Here is a 13,588-nt window from a genome sequence, read left to right on the forward strand (position 1 = left end):
AGTAACTTCAAGGCCATTGGATATAATATAAAATATATACTGTATTTTTCGCCATATAAGACGCTCCGGCATATAAGACGCACCCAATTTTAAAGGATGAAAATCTAGAAAAAAAAAGATTCTGAACCTTCAACCTGCGGACCTCCAGCCGTTGGCTGTCCGGGCATGCCGGGAGTTGTAGTTTTGCAACATCTGGAGGTCTGCAGGTTGAAGACCACTGGTATAGGAGGTAATACTCACGTGTCCCCGCCACTCCGGACCCGTCACCGCTGCCCTGGATGTCGTCCTCCATCGCTGTCGCCGCGTCCCCGGGGAGTCCTCGTCGCTACGGAACGTCTCTGCTGCCCAGTATCCTCGCTCTCCGTTGCCGCCATCACGTCGCTACGCACGCCGCTCCTATTGGATGAGCGGACAGCGTGCACACTGACTTGATGACGACGAAGGAGAGCGCCAGCCATGCAGGGGATCCCGGCACGGAGCAGACACCGAGGAGGCAGGTAGGGTCCCTCCCAGTGTCCTGTAAGCTGTTCAGGATGCCGCGATTTCACCACGGCGGTCCCGAACAGCCTGACTCAGCAGCCGGGTTAGTGTCACTTTCACTTCAGACGCGGCGGTCAGCTTTGATCGCCGCGTCTGAAGGGTTAATACAGGGCATCACCGCGATCAGTGATGTCCTGTAGTAGCCACGATAGGACAGGGTTTTAATGTGTTTTTGCCGTATAAGACGCACAAACTTTTCCACCCCCCCAGTTTTGGGGAAGAAAAAGTGCGTCTTATATGGCGAAAAATACGGTATTGCCGCATTTCTAGGCCAAATAATGCTCCTGGCCATAAAATGTATTTCTTGTTGAGGCACTGTATTAGTAATCTTGTTAAATGTATCCGTCAGCATCACACAGAATACAGGAAGTTGGCATATACTGTAAGTGGATGCCATTTTTTTTCTTATTTGGGCTTTTAAAATGAATAGCAGCCATTTTCTTCCATTGCAGTGTACATTGGCATCCCGGTAAGGTAAATTTGGGTTTGACAATAAAAATGTTGGAATTTGTCCTTAAAAACATGCATAAGCAATAACAGATCTATGCCACAAAAAAATGCCCCCTAATTTTGTACTCCCAAGATGCACTTTTTATTTAAAAAATAGTGGGTTTTAGTCTTTGTTTTTATTAATTTTTTCCCTGCATTTTTATCATTACAGGTTATGTGATTCATTCATTATGTGACTCAAGAATTTCTATTAAAGAATTGGGTAAAAAAACGCCAAATTAAAAAAAAAAAATTCCATTGTTAAAACCACATTATAATTTTCACTTTGTTTCTTTCCCTCCAATAGAAGTCTATGGGAGAAACAAATTACTTTACTTTAGCTGCAAGTCATTGGGATTTATGAAACAACATATCCACTTTTTTTTTTACTCATTTTTAGTATTTTCTTTACTCATTTTTAGTGTTTTCCAAAATCGCAATATGTTGAGACTATGGTGTTTTTTTTTGGACGAAATCTTGACAAAATCTTTTGCGAGTCTCTTGCTGCACCAGCATCAGCAACAGAAAATCCTCAGCAGATTTTGACATCACTGGTGTCTGCTATGTATTTTCCGCTGGGAAAATTCCACCGTGACTTAAATTTGCAGTCACTTTTGCAGAAGTAGCTGATTTATCAAATGAGACCATTTAAAATGTTTCCAGTCCTGGTTTTGGCTTAAGAAACTGACCAACTTATATGTGTGAACCCATAGATGAGCTGATCTTGCACGCCTGAAGATTTGTGATCATTGTTTCAACCATGGTGGCAGTGACACAGCTGTAATAAATGTTGTATTGTGGCCATTTCGGTGACATTTTGGTCTTGATTTCAGTGTCAATTTGTCCATTTAACTTTTCATTTTTTAAGTCCTATATTTAATAGCAAAGCCTACAGAAAAAAAATGTCACCAAATACGTTGGTCCCTTTTATGATATATGATGCAGGGCAGTAATTACAGCTTGTGCTGCCGTTGGCACTTCAGCTGAATAGACCCTATTAGGCCATGTTCAGACGGTGGAATTTCTGTGCAGAATTCTGCCACAAACTCCTCCAAAATTTACTGCCTATAGACTTTAAAAGGGATTTTGCTGTCCCATTCACACAGTGGAAATTCTGCATTGCGCAAAATTTGAAGAATCTATAATTTTGCAGAATTCTGCAGAAGAATACCATTAAAATCAACCGGGCTTTGAATTTCAGTGAAATTCTGCAATGCCATTCAGCATCCTTTGCGGAAAGGAAATTTTGTGGAATTGCAGAAATTCTGCTGTCTGGATATAGCCTTAGAGTGTAGCCTCAGAATTCTTTCATGCAGATCTGTCACAAAAACACAGCATAAACAGCATGCTTTACATACAATGGTCACTGTGGACCTTTATATGGAGAAAGTGGTGAAATCAGTAAAATATTCATAACATGATAGGAGTCAAATCTGGAGGTAAAACTCAACATAGTTACATAGTTACATAGTTTGTATGGTTGAAAAAAGACATACGTCCATCAAGTCCAACCAGGGAATTGAAGGGTAGGGGTGTGGCGCGATATTGGGGAAGGGATGGGATTTTATATTCTGATCTATGCAGATTTACCCAAAGGCAAGAAATTGATGTATTCTCTCCAGACTACAGCATTACATTTATCTGTTTTATTTTCAGTCACTGAAGTTCTGCTGCTCTAGACAAAGGCCCATGGATCCCTAAAGACAAATACAGTCCTGGTATGAAATAAGTGTACAGCATATGTCGGGTTGGGAAGTATGGTGTAGGAGCTCAGGAGCTGACCCTTTCTAAGGGTGCGTTCACACACTAGTAAACTAGTAAATAGCAGCGGGTTTCCTGCTGCGGGAAACCCACTGCGAGTTACGCTACCATTCATTTGATTGGGTCCGCGGACAGTCCGCAAATCTGACACTATTGCGGACTGTTTGTGGACCCATTTAAGTCAATGGTTGTGTAACTCGCAGCAGGATTCCTGCAGCAGGAAACCCACTGCTAGTTATTAGCGTGTGAATGCACCCTAAGACTAGGTTTCCACTTGTTTATTTTTTTTGCAAAATCGCCAATAAAAACGCCCATTCTGCCGTGCTGCGTTTATTTTATTTTTTTGTCAAAAAACGCTGCAGTCACATGTTAGCTGCAAGTCAATAGGGAACTGCAAAATGCCATATCTACGTGGTGGTTTTCAGTTTGGCGTTTTTTTTTAATCCTTTTGGCGTTTTTAAGCTATTTTTGACTCCTAGGGCAGTTTTTAAAAAACGACCTCTTGTTGAGACTTTGGCGTTTTCTTTCGGGAAAATCTTGGCGTCTTCCTCCCATAGAAGTCTATAGGAGTGAAAAAACACCAAGAAAAAAAAACGTTTTTGAGGTGGTTCTTATTTTTTTTTGGACTTTAGCGATCCAAAAAAGGGATGGACATACCTTTTTTAATAAAATTTCATAGGGTACTATTGAAAAAAAAAGAAAAGAAACAGTAGTGATTGAAAAATTAGTATTTAACAAAATTTATATATTTTTTTTAACAAAATGTTTATTAATTTTTAAACAGGGAACAATTTATGTGGGCGGGCAGGGAACTAAAAATGTAGCCAACAATAATAAAAATGTAGAAAGGGGCCATTTAAATGTAAAAAATATATATATATTTTTTTAATTAATTTTGTTAGACTTTTCATTATTAATGTATTTTAATAATGTGTTTAATAAAGTGTGTGTTTTTAACTTTTTTCCCTTTTTTAAATATATTTTTTAAATTTTTTAGGTAGTACTACTACTCCCAACATGGAACAGACTGTTCCATGCTGGGAATAGTAGTACCTGTACTAATAGACAGATTGCCCAGGGTGTCACTTCTGACATCCGTTGTGATCCTCCTATATAATGTATAGAAGCCGGCGGCACAGCGACTCTTCTCTGGTCCCCTACCCTGTATTCTGCGATGTGAATTCTTCACATCATAGATTCATATTTCCCACAGAGAGCTGTGATTGGCCAGATGGTTCCAGCCAATCACTTCTGTCTGTGGGAAATATGAATAATAGGTATATATACGGCAGTGCAGGGGACCATAGAAGAGCGTCCGTGCCGCCTGCATCTATATATTATACAGGACAATTGCAGCGGGTGTCAGAAGTGACACCCGCTGCGATCTGTCTATTAATGCAGGTACTAAAGCTCCCAGCATGGAGCAGAGTGTGCTCCATGTTGGGAGCAGTAGTACCTGCAGCTAAGGAAAGATCACAGCGGGTGTCACTCCTAACATTAGCAGTTACCTGGGTAGTAAAATATAGTGCCAGCATGATCCACATTGCTGTACAGAACTTGTCATCACTTAAATTGGGCACTGTCCCCATTGGGGCTCACAATCTTAACCTATCAGTATGTTTTTGATGCATTTTTTTTCTGTGATTTTGACATGATTTGGGTAAAATTGTGGAAAAAATTCTACTATTTTAGTGTAGCTTATGTAATTACAGTAATATAGAATGAATTTTCAAGCAATTTAGTCACAATCACAGCAAAATCATAGGAAATGTGCATTAAAAATGCGGGAAAACTGCTCTGTGTGAACACAGCTTAAGAGCTTACACTCTACTTAATTACGTACAATGGTCCAGCTGTCTTTTCTTAGTTTAAGCTATGGTCACACACTGTTTTGAGGCCCATTTTGATACTAAAATAACATCTGTTTTTGTAGACAAAAATAAATCTGAAGTTTTTTTAATGTCAACATCTATACCCCAGAATATGTGCCAAAAATATCCCTGGAAAAAGCCCCACACACTTAATATTACAGCCATAAGATTTATAGCCATTTAAATTGTCTGCAAAAATATATAATTTTTTGGGGCGAGAGATTTCTTCTTTTGAGCTACAAAACATCCTATATTTTTAGCCATTTTATATTTACGGTAAAAAATGGATGTAAATATAGCTTTAGGGTGATAAACCAGTCACTCTACCAGTTTCTGTGAAGTGTTTGGAAAGTATGGAGTATTAAGCAGTACAGACGTTCCTCTTTGCACCTCATCATGTAACTGCGTTTTTTGTCATTTAGCTTTTCCCTAAGGACATCTGTGTATTAGGTGTCAGTCTAGCCCCACTACTACCTCCTCTTTGTAACCATGGCTGGAAGAGGTCTTCACATATAAAGACCCCCTGTGTTCTTGCTAATTTTCTCTATTCAGGAAGACCCCATAATGCTGATTTGCTCAGCGGGAAGCCATTAGGAGGGCACACAAAGCCTGAAAACCCTTCCCATTCAATTAGGATGCATTTAAACAGCTGGGTGATGTGTGGGGCAGCAGTGGAGAATATGCTTCCTCCTCTCTGGTTTAACCCTTTTGCCTCTATCATTAGGTCATGTTTCTGTTGTGTAGGTCTGGCTCTCTACTTAAGTCTGGTTTGCCATAGACTTAATAAGGCTAGCCTAATACTACGTTTAGTGCTTCTGTCACTGGTTTCGGTCAGCATCCCACCAAGAGCGAAATGCTGTGGTGGAGAGCAACGGATACCATTCATTTTAATGGCCAAATGGAGTCACCTATTCAGGACATGTACAATATCTAGGTGTACTGTACAATTTACCAAAACCTACTTTTGTGTCCCCTTAAATTAGCGTATGAAGTCTGAATTGAGTTAATAGGGGATTCCATTCTGTTGATTGAAATAAATTGTATGTGCTGCTCTCTGCCACAGTATATGTTGGCATCCCATTCTAAGCAGGATGCTGACAGATATCTTTAATGGAGAGGCAAACACAATATAAACCTAAATAGAAACATAGCCATATAGTCCATAGCAAAAAACAGCACTGGGAACTCCAATAGAATTCTTTACTTATTCCAAGCATTTAAAATCTAAACACATCACTGGAAACATACACAACAATAGCTTGTATACATATGTATTATAAAAATCTAAAAATTCATTAAAACCAATTAATTACCTAAATAATGGGTGTATCAAATGTCAATTGTATTTCCTTATTGATGGTCATGGAACGATAACCTGTTGGAATTGTTGGAATTCTTTTCAGCCAGTAGCTGTAAAACGCAACCACATTATTCCAACCATACTGATATTGCAGCACCTACAGCTTTGCAATTTATAGTACAATTGACTATTTAACTCAAGTGATAGAAAAGTAATAATTTTGTCATCAAGTCCTAATTGTTTATACTTAAATTTATTATGAAATTGAGGAAATTTAAAATCTGTCATAGGGATTGCGGACCCTGTTATAAACTCGAGAAGCAAAATCATTGAGTGTTGCAAATTTTACATCTGCATTACTGGACTAATACGGCTACTCCAAGCTTCTAAACTGAAAGACAAATTCCTGATAACGCGCATTTGCATAATAAAATACTATAAATTTCTATTATATGTTACCATAGCTGCATTGATTATTAGTAGTAATGCTGCCCATGAAAATGGATTTATTATATTTAGAAAAAAAATTGTAATAATAGTTATTTTCTAATGGGTACCAAAAAATGGAAATTTGCTTAATTGGTCATGACACTTATTTATTAAAATTTTGTCATGTTTGTTTTGTTTTTGTGTTTTTTTTTCCAGTTTTTACTTTATTGTTAAAAAAAATCAAGATCCTTACACACTGACATAGTACAACTTGACTGTCGCCCCCCCCCCCCCCGACTGTGGATCTGATGACCTCCTATTGTGAACTGTCAGTTCGGGTCATTGGACCCCCAATCAGCCCAGGACTCGAACCATAATAGGGGCACAAAAATGAATCGATTATATGTCAGTGTGGGGAACTGAATTTGATGTTCTTACGACTAAAATCTGTGCTGATTTGGATGGGGAATCCACTCCAATAGCCATGTCCGAATCATCACAATTCCACATGTAAATCTGTCTCTCATTGACTTCACTCCCATTGACTTCCCATTGACTTCAGTTCTGAAAATTAAGTACCATGCTACTTATCTGTTTGTCTCTCTTATTGTAAATGAATTTTTTCCATAAAAAAACACACAGATTTAAGATTTCATGGCGATGTTGTTGGAAGGAATTTCTCATTAGTCGTAAAGCAGTTTTCTTGTCTATTTTAGGCACAAATGCACCTTTTTGAGAAATTTGGCACAAGTATACAAAATACAAAACTTCAAAACATGGATAAAAAAATCACTTCACCCATGCCAACATTGATAAAGCACCCCCCACCCCACCCCCGTTGAGGCCATATTTTCCTCTCTACACTTGTCTACTTGTCTTATTTTGATGTGTGAGGAAGCCCTTAGACTGAGCACGGGAAAGCTATGAGATCCCTATAATAATATTTAGGAAAAGATTTATATGGTGGAATTATCTGTTTGTAGAACAAGAAATGTATTTCAGCACACATCAATCCACGAAACCAGTCTTCTATGTCATCTGTTTAAAAGGTGTCATAGATACAAAGTTCTGCCTTAAAAAACAATCTATCCTGCTTTATCACTGGATCCAGAGAAAACTTCTCAAGTCTTAAACTACAGTGTGAAAGATGTAGCCTACAGGGATTCAGTGAGTTGAAGAAGAGTCAAGTGCAACTATAAATACATTTATAACAAGCTGTGCAATATGTTTGTAACCAAAGACACTTTGCCAGATAAGAGATCAAGGAGATCAGTAGTGTAGATGCCATTTATATAGTTAATATCCATTTATCTGTCTATATATATATATATATATATATATATATATATATATGCTAGGAATCACGGCAGGTGAACAACAGGAGGTGGATTCTCTGGGCCTGTGAGGGAGCAGGGAGGAGCAGATACTTAAAGACCGGGGGACAGGTGAAAACTCTTTAGGGAACTGTTCCTAATAGGCTAATAGGGAACTGTTCCTTTAAAACAGAGCTCTGGCGCGCGCGCCCAAAGGGGCCAGAGGCACACACACCGGAGCTGCGTGACATCAGGGAGCAAGGACGGTAAGCAACGGGTTGAGACTTGCAGGCAGGCGCATCCCGCACTGTGAATCACAGCCCCGCCGACAGCGGGGACAGAAAGCGCTCACGGTCGGCGAGTCCAACCGAAGCGCAACTGTAACAATATATATGTGTGTTTGTGTATGTGTTAGGGCAGTGCATATTTACCAGTGTATACCAGTGGCATTCACCCCCGTGTTCTAAAGGATTTAAGTAATGTTATAGACAGACCCCTATTTTTAATATTCCGGGACTCTATAGTAACAGGGACTGTTCCCCAGGACTGGCGCATAGCAAATGTGGTACCAATATTTAAAAAGTGAACAAAAGGTGACCCATGGAATTATAGGCCTGTTAGTTTAACCTCTGTTGTATGCAAATTGTTTGAGGGTTTTCTAAGAGATGCTATTTTGGAGTATCTTAATAAAAATAAACGTATGACCCCATATCAGCATGGCTTTATGAGGGATCGGTCCTGTCAAACTAACCTGATCAGCTTCTATGAGGAGGTGAGCTCCAGACTGGACCAGGGGCAATCGCTGGATGTCGTATATATCTGGATTTTTCCAAAGCATTTGATACGGTGCCTCATAAAAGGTTGGTGCATAAAATGAGAAGGATGGGGCTAGGGGAGAATGTGTGTAAGTGGATAAGTAACTGGCTCAGTGATAGGAAACAGAGGGTGGTTATTAACCCCTTAAGGACCGGGGGGGTTTCCGTTTTTGCATTTTCGTTTTTTGCTCCTTGCCTTTAAAAAATCATAACTCTTTCAATTTTGCACCTAAAAATCCATATTATGGCTTATTTTTTGCGCCACCAATTCTACTTTGTAATGACATCAGTCATTTTGCCCAAAAATCTACGATGAAACGGAAAAAAAAATCATTGTGCGACAAAATTGGAAAAAAAACGCAGTTTTGTAACTTTTCGGGGCTTCCGTTTCTACGTAGTAAATTTTTCGGTAAAAATTACACCTTATCTTTATTCTGTAGGTCCATACGATTAAAATGATACCCTACTTATATAGGTTTGATTTTGTCGGACTTCTGGAAAAATCATAACTACATGCAGGAAAATTAATACGTTTAAAATTGTCATCTTCTGACCCCTATAACTTTTTTATTTTTCCGTGTATGGAGCGGTATGAGGCCTGAAAAAAGTGACCAAAAATGCACTATTTTGGACTTTGGAATTTTTTTGCGCGCACCCCATTGACCGAGCGGTTTAATTAATGATATATTTTTATAGTTCGGACATTTCCGCACGCGGTGATACCATATATGTTTATTTTTATTTACACTGTGTTTTTTTTTTTATTGGAAAAGGGCGGTGATTCAAACTTTTAATAGGGGAGGAGTTAAATGATCTTTATTCACTTTTTTTTTCACTTTTTTTTTTGCAGTGTTATAGGTCCCATAGGGACCTATAACACTGCACACACTGATCTTCTATGCTGATCACTGGTTTCTCATAAGAAACCAGTGATCAATGATTCTGCCGCATGACTGCTCAGGTCTGGATCTCAGGCACTGAGCAGTCATTCGGCGATCGGACAGCGAGGAGGCAGGTAGGGGCCCTCCCGCTGTCCTGTCAGCTGTTCGGGATGCCGCGATTAGCCGCGGCTATCCCGAACAGCCCGACTGAGCTAGCCGGCCACTTTCGGTTTCACTTTTAGCCGCGCGGCTCAGCTCTGAGCGCGCGGCTAAAGGGTTAATGCTGCGCGCTATTAGAGGCGGGTCCCGGCTTCACTATGACGCCGGGCCGCCGTGATATGACGCGGGGTTACTGTGTAACCCCGCGTTATATCAGGAGAGCAGGACCAAGGGCGTACCTGTACGCCCTTGGTCCTTAAGGGGTTAATGGTACTTATTCTGATTGGGTGACTGTTACTAGTGGGGTACCACAGGGGTCCTGTTCTGTTTAATATATTTATTAATGACCTTGTAGAGGGGTTGAATAGTAAAGTAACAATCTTTGCAGATGATACTAAACTCTGTAAAGCGGTAAACACTATAGAGGACAGTGCACTGTTACAAATGGATCTGGATAGGTTGGAGGTTTGGGCTGGGAAGTGGCAGATGAGGTTCAACACTGATAAATGTAAGGTAATGCACATGGGGAGGAAAAATCCGGGCTGGGGTTATGTATTAAATGGGAGAACACTAGGAACGACTGACATGGAAAAGGACTTAGGAGTCCTAGTTAACTTTTCTGTTAAATTTTCTGCGATCGCCGACATGGGGGGGTCTCAGGACCCCCCTCGGCGATGTGCCGGGATGCCTGCTGGCAACCCGGTCCGGTCCCCAACCGGCTAGTGGCGGGGACCGGAATTCCCACGGGCGTATGCATACGTCCCACGTCCTTAAGAGGTTAAAGGGGTACTCCGGTGGAAAACAATTATATTAAAATCAACTGGTGCCAGATTTTTAATTAACAGATTTGTAATCTGGATTTAAATAGTGTGTACATAAACCATGTCTCAGTTTACCTCACTTCCATTCAAAGAAACCAAGAGAAGATATAAAATGGAATCTCTCCTATATTTTTTTTTCTAAGAGCCTAGGAATGTGCTCTCAAATCACCCAAAGTGCAAGAAAAAGTGCAAACGTGTTACATAAAAAACATGCACAAATGATGTGGTCTATCGCAAGCCCTTCTCCGATAGGAGAGAGGACCTCCAACAAACCTTACCATTCGCCTCCGGACCAAAAGGTACCTACGAGGTTCCAGGTTCGATGTCCCTTTTCGCCGAAGCTACTAAGTGACCACAAATGCTCCCGGCATCCCCCTTAGCATAAGCCAATGTATCTGCCCGCAGAGCCGATAACGGTCGGTACCCTGCCCATGCAGGAGTACCCGGGGTTTTTGCAGTGAGGTGCGGAACCTAATGGCCACACACACACCTCCCCTAGACCGCTAGGAGGGACACCCAGAAGGGCTACCGCAACATAACTATCCTGGGAACACAACATGTAAAAAGTGACACAGGGAAAGTGTGCAGGTATACTGCCCGGACATCCGGCCGGATCTGTAAAAATTTTCTCTGATCCTAGCCAGAAGGCCAGGAATCGAGGTGAGTGCCACAAGGTGAAGAGTTCATGGTGCCTGTGCTTCCACTCCAAGCCAATACTCCCAGTGAGTTTCCGCACCTCAGGGTCACCACTCCCCGAGGCACTAAAGTACCTCGGCTCTAGACCCTTTCAGCCTCATGGCGAGACCCGGAGGGAAACAGATCACGTTGGGGCAGCTGTTGAGCTGATTCCTCAGAACCAGCCCCAGAACGCCCTGGTACACCTGCCCCCTACTTGATCTTAGCCAAAAGGCCGAGAAGTGATCTCCCCTATAAGAAACAACCCTACACATAGGGTATAGAACAGATACCAAACCAAACTTTAAATGGGCACTCTCATTAAAACAAATTTTTGCTATTGCACTCCTAATTTTGCTATTTGCACACACTTTGGACTCCTGCTGGCCTGATAGAAGTCCAAAATCAGGAAATTCTGAGGGGGGGGGGTGCAGCCTTATCGAATCATAGCTCATCTAACACACTGAACTGCTCTGGGCTGGGTGTAGCAGAGTGAGGGAGGAATTTCTCCCCTGTATGGCTTCAGATGATGTCACAGCCTGCTGGGTAACGCCCCTTCCCAGTCTGTGAATCTGACTGAGACTGAGCAGAAAATACAGAGCAATATGAAGGTAAAAAACTAAAAAATAATAAAAATAAAGGCGGGGGTGGTTTATCATGATGGGGGCATTGAACTGGGAGGATTATAACATTTAGCAAGATCATGAGAGGTACTCTTTAATATGAACCAAGCTCCGCAATTGACCAGTCATGTATGTATCCGCATATTCACTGTAGCAAGGTAAATATATTATACTAACAACCTTGTATATCTATCTATCCGGATGCTGCACAGGTAATCTTATAATATGTAAGCACAGATACCATGGTCAATACTTTTAAACCAGGTCTGTTGTCTAGTGTCAAGAAGAAACAACCAATAGGATTCATGGTTTAAAAGTTTCTCAAATTTTCCCCCTTGTCAGAGTGCTTAAACTTCGGTGAAATTTATTTTATTAACTGGTACCAAAAAAAAAAAAACAGATTTGTAAATTATTTCTATTTAAAAATATTAATCCTTCCAGTACTTATGAGCTACTGTATGCTCCACAGGAAGTCCTTTTCTTTTTTTAATTTATTTTCTGTCTGACCACAGTGCTTTCTGCTGACACCTCGGTCCATGTCAGGAACTGTCCAAAGCAGGAGAAAATCCCCATAGCAAACCTCTCCTGCTCCAGACAGTTCCTCACATGGACAGAGGTGTCAGCAAAGAGCACTGTGGTCAGACAGAAATGAACAACTTAATTTCCTCTGTAGTATACAAATAAATAGAAGTAATTTACAAATCTGTTTAACTTTCTGGCACCAGTTGACTTAAAAAATAAATTGTTTTCCATCGAGTACCCCTTTAACTGTGACATCACTGTATGTAGAATTCCTGTTCTGCCATATATTGTGATTTATGTACCCTTCTACTTTATTGTACAAAAACTCTCTCAAGCACATCATTTTGATATGTGTATTACATGCAGCGTAATAAAATTGATGTGTTTTAATTGCTTTTTGAGGTCTATTTTTTCTTGGTATAATATGTGTGAACGTAGCCTGAATGTATTAAATGAGGCTAAGAAAGTACTTTTTTTTTCATAAGAAACTAAGCATAAGAACAAGGTGGCACAATCTGAGATAAATTGAGGTAATACCAGAAACAAAGTATACAGCGTACAGAGTACATACTGTATGTGGACACTGTATATAATTCCATAATGGACTTCTCCTTTAATCCTTTAATACTCCAACCAAGTGGCCAAAGACCCATAAAGTTGCCAAAGACTATAAAAATATAGTATACTTTAATGTATTTCTTTTTCTTTTCTTAAAGCACAGTAGATGTTATTCAGTAGCTTACAGGAGGTATGGGTGATGTGTAGGACTTACACAGTATTAGCCCACTGGTTTTAATATTAAGGGTGCGTTCACACTACGCAATTCTCGCGGAATTCTGCGCGGTGAACTTTTACATGTTCATTCTTTGTGCGAAATTTCGCGAGCACTGCATAGCCGTCAATGGTGACGGCGCAGTGCCAGTGGATCCTACCGCTAGCGGTGGCTGCCAGGCTGAATCTCCGCCCGCTGAATTCCGCAAGCAGAGATTCAGTGTTCATTCCGTAGTGTGAATGAGCCCTAAGGCTGCAATTTATTTGCAGTGTTGGTCAACTAAAGGTTTTATAGATTTAAAGGGGTGCTCTGTTACCTTGCTTTTGGAGCTCCGCTCCCCAGCGTCCGGAAGTTATTGTTCCGAACGATGTGTGTACGGCTTCCGTGTTCAGGGCCGCCCCTCGTGATATCACGCCCGCCCCCTCATGACGTCACGCCCGCCCCCTCATGACGTCACGCCCGCCCTCTCAGCGAAAGTCTATGGGAAGGGGGCATGACAGCCCTGGGGGGTGGCCCTGAACACGGAAGCCCGCACACACATCGTTCGGAACAATGACTTCCAGACGCTGGAGAGCGGAGCTCCAAAAGCAAGGTAACAGAGTACCCCTTAAAGTGCA

General features: G+C 41.0%; 1 protein-coding gene across 15 annotated transcripts in view; it reads left to right on the plus strand.

Moving 5' to 3' along the window:
• Nucleotides 1-13,588, plus strand: part of LOC130277059 (forkhead box protein A4-like) — a 403,578-nt gene that overhangs the window by 273,820 nt on the left and 116,170 nt on the right. For 2 of the 15 annotated variants that reach the window (XM_056527317.1, XM_056527319.1), the window contains one exon: nt 2,686-2,747. The exons of the other annotated variants lie outside the window; for them this stretch is intronic. The gene's annotated coding sequence lies outside the window, so the exon portion shown is untranslated. The remainder of the gene's footprint in view (nt 1-2,685; nt 2,748-13,588) is intronic. 15 annotated transcript variants of the gene reach the window in all.

This window comes from Hyla sarda, chromosome 6 (assembly GCF_029499605.1).
Source record: "Hyla sarda isolate aHylSar1 chromosome 6, aHylSar1.hap1, whole genome shotgun sequence".
Lineage (NCBI taxonomy): Eukaryota > Metazoa > Chordata > Amphibia > Anura > Hylidae > Hyla > Hyla sarda.